The following is a 2,603-nucleotide window of genomic DNA, read 5'->3' as shown; positions in this document are numbered from 1 at the left end:
TTTTCTTCTTTTTTCTACTCATTTTTTATTAAATTTCCATTAATATTTATTCACATTTTATGCAATAAATCTCACTTACTTGAATGGACAAATTGGTTAAAAATCATGTCTGAAGGTGAAATGACCAAAATACCCTTCGTTTTGCTTAATGAGCTAAAATTGTCTGTACTGATTTAGAAAATTTTCTTAGCATTTTCTTGGCATTCTATTACTATCTAAGCCTTAATAACTCTTCACTGGAGTCTTAAAAATTATTTCATAGGGTCTCCCTAGGGGTCTAGGGTCGGCAACTGGCTTTACAGTCATTTCCCGTTAGGTCACCCATCGCCGTAGCTCCGACTCATTTAACCTTATTATATTTAATTGCTTAAATTTTTCTTTAATTTTTCTTATTATTATTTGAGTTATTTATGACTTCTCACTCTAGTTTAAATATAGTTCTAGACATTCTGGTTGTCCGGGCAGATATTAGTAATCAGAACAGTAGAATGTGCGGACTATCTAAAGTGAGGGTGTTACATAAGGTCTCCTTCTGCAGCTGAATCTACTGTGCTCCTTATGGCGGGCAATAACTCATTATAGAAATTCTAAACTAGGAGCCAATCTTTTATGCCATGGTGTGGACATTCCCTCTGTAAGTCTTTATATCTCTCCCATGCATCATAAGTGATTCACCTTCCTTTTGCCTAAAGGTGTTGAGTTCAACCCTCAATTTGGTAGTCTTTGCAGGTGGGAAATACTTTGCTAGAAAAGCTTGCAAGAGATCTTCCCAAGTGGTGAATGTTCTAGCTCGTTGAGAGAGTAACCACTTCCTTGCTTTATTTTGAAGGGAGAATGGGAATGCTCTAAGTCTTGTAGCTTGATCAGAGACTCCATTTATCTTAAATGTATCACATAGGGCAAGAAAGCACTAGAGGTGGTTGTATGGATCTTCTGTAGGTGAACATCCAAACTGAGTCTATTGAATCATCTAGAGCCATGCTGGTTTGAGTTCAAAATTATTGGCCTCCACTGTGGGTCTTGTAGAGCTGGGCTAGAATCCTTGGATAGATGGAGCTCCATAGTTCCTCAAGGGTCTTGGCCTGTTATTGCTATTGGCCATAACTGGAGTTTCTAAAATTCCTTGATCTTGTTTTTGGTGTCTCCTTTCTCTCCTGATGGTTTTTAGAGTCTTATCTATCTCGGGATCCAAGTCCAAAACTTCTTCCTCTGGTTTTATTCCGGTCATGCACCAAACTAAATACCTGAGAGAAAATAAAGAATAACAACAAATTAAATAAATTTAAATAGTGATAGTAAATGCCTAAATCAACTAAATTGCTTATCACCTAATATTACTAGAAATAAATTCCCCGGCAATGGCACCAAAAACTTATTTGCTGGTTTTACAACCCTGCAAGTGCATGGATAACTAACAAGTAATAAAGTAGTAGTATAGTATCATCCCACGAGAAATTTAATTAGCAAGTACTAAACTACACAGCAATTATGACTGTCTAGGCTACCGAATATAATGGAAGACTAAATGTAATTTATTTTTAGTGCTAAAACTAAGAGAACAATGAATTTAAAATGAAACAATCTATTAAAACAATTCTAGAATTAAGATTTCACACTTTAACCTTATTATGATTCAATCTTGTCTATTCATTGAATTGAGGATTGTTGGTTTGATGGAGATTAATCCTAAGGTATCCTAGGTCCTCTCTCAAGGCACCTAAAGTGTATTTCAATTAGAGCTAAACCATACTTTTCGTTGGTGATTAGTCCTAATTAAAACCCTTTAAGATCTATGATTGATTATGGAATTTCATGAAGGATGTTAGCCTACCTCTAGGTTAGATTTCCTAGGTTTAGTACTCTGATTTTCTAATACTAACCTTCACCTTTTAGTTCTTTAATTAGTAACTTATATTATGTCTAAGTGGGTACCGGCACATAGTATGCATTAAGAACACAGAATATTAAATCAAAGAACAAAACTCAAATCTAATAGATAAAACTCAATATTTATCAATAATAATGATTACAAGCGTTACTCTCCTAATTCCAGAATAAAGAAACTACTCACTCATGGTGAGTTTAACAAGCATAACAAAAGTAAAACAAAAGAACATAAAAAGGAGCCTAAAGAAATATAACAAAAGAACTGAAGAGAATTCTCTGCAGCTTTGAACTTGTGGAACTTCGGCTGAGAACTCCACCTTGATACTAATGCACTGTTCTTCAAAATGGCTTGGAGAGAATGATGAAGATGTATATATATGAGGATGTGTGTATGAATATGGGGATCCCTTTTATATATTTTCTGCTGCTTCTATTTACATTCAATGTCCTAGGGTTAAGTTTTTAGAGCCCCAAAGGCATCAGAAGTCTATTCTGAGTGTAAAAACTGAAGCTGGAATCAAATCAAGAAACTGGTTGTCGGCTAACACATAGCCCGTGTGTCACTACACAGCTCAGCGCTGTGTAACTTACTGAAACTTGAAGGTTGCATCTAATATTTGGGCAGAAGGTTACACGGGCCTTGTTACATGGCCCATATTGTAACACCCTCACCATAGGTAGACCGTATGTTCTACTGTTTCGACGACTAACGTTTG

The 2,603-nt window shown here is 35.6% G+C and overlaps 1 non-coding gene across 1 annotated transcript; it reads left to right on the top strand.

The window, feature by feature from the left end:
• Window positions 1–609: 609 nt before the first annotated feature.
• LOC131181861 (small nucleolar RNA R71) lies at window positions 610–715 on the top strand. Its single transcript, XR_009150336.1, has one exon. It is a non-coding gene; the product is annotated as a small nucleolar RNA R71 (small nucleolar RNA).
• Window positions 716–2,603: the final 1,888 nt, after the last annotated feature.

This window comes from Hevea brasiliensis, chromosome 7 (genome assembly GCF_030052815.1).
Source record: "Hevea brasiliensis isolate MT/VB/25A 57/8 chromosome 7, ASM3005281v1, whole genome shotgun sequence".
In the NCBI taxonomy this organism is placed as follows: Eukaryota; Viridiplantae; Streptophyta; class Magnoliopsida; order Malpighiales; family Euphorbiaceae; genus Hevea; species Hevea brasiliensis.
Note: the sequence above shows the minus strand (reverse complement) of the source record. Positions and strands in the feature narration are given on the sequence as shown.